Here is a 244-nt window from a genome sequence, read left to right as displayed (position 1 = left end):
TGACACGCTGAGGCCACCCACAGTCTTGCAGCTGAGAATTCATTTTTACCTGATTTTAACACCTAATTTCATAAACGTGTTTATTTTTAATCATTCAAATCTGGCTGGGTGGTTAATAACACGTTGTTCTTTGGTCTGATGATCTCAGAACATTTATTCTTTTCACTAACCTTAAAGACTGAAGGAATGAAAACTGATCTGTAACTGATCTTTCTTTTGACTTCCTCCCGAAGTCTGCAGGAAA

This window comes from Larimichthys crocea, chromosome II (genome assembly GCF_000972845.2).
Source record: "Larimichthys crocea isolate SSNF chromosome II, L_crocea_2.0, whole genome shotgun sequence".
Taxonomy (NCBI): domain Eukaryota; kingdom Metazoa; phylum Chordata; class Actinopteri; family Sciaenidae; genus Larimichthys; species Larimichthys crocea.
This window is presented reverse-complemented; position numbering follows the sequence as displayed.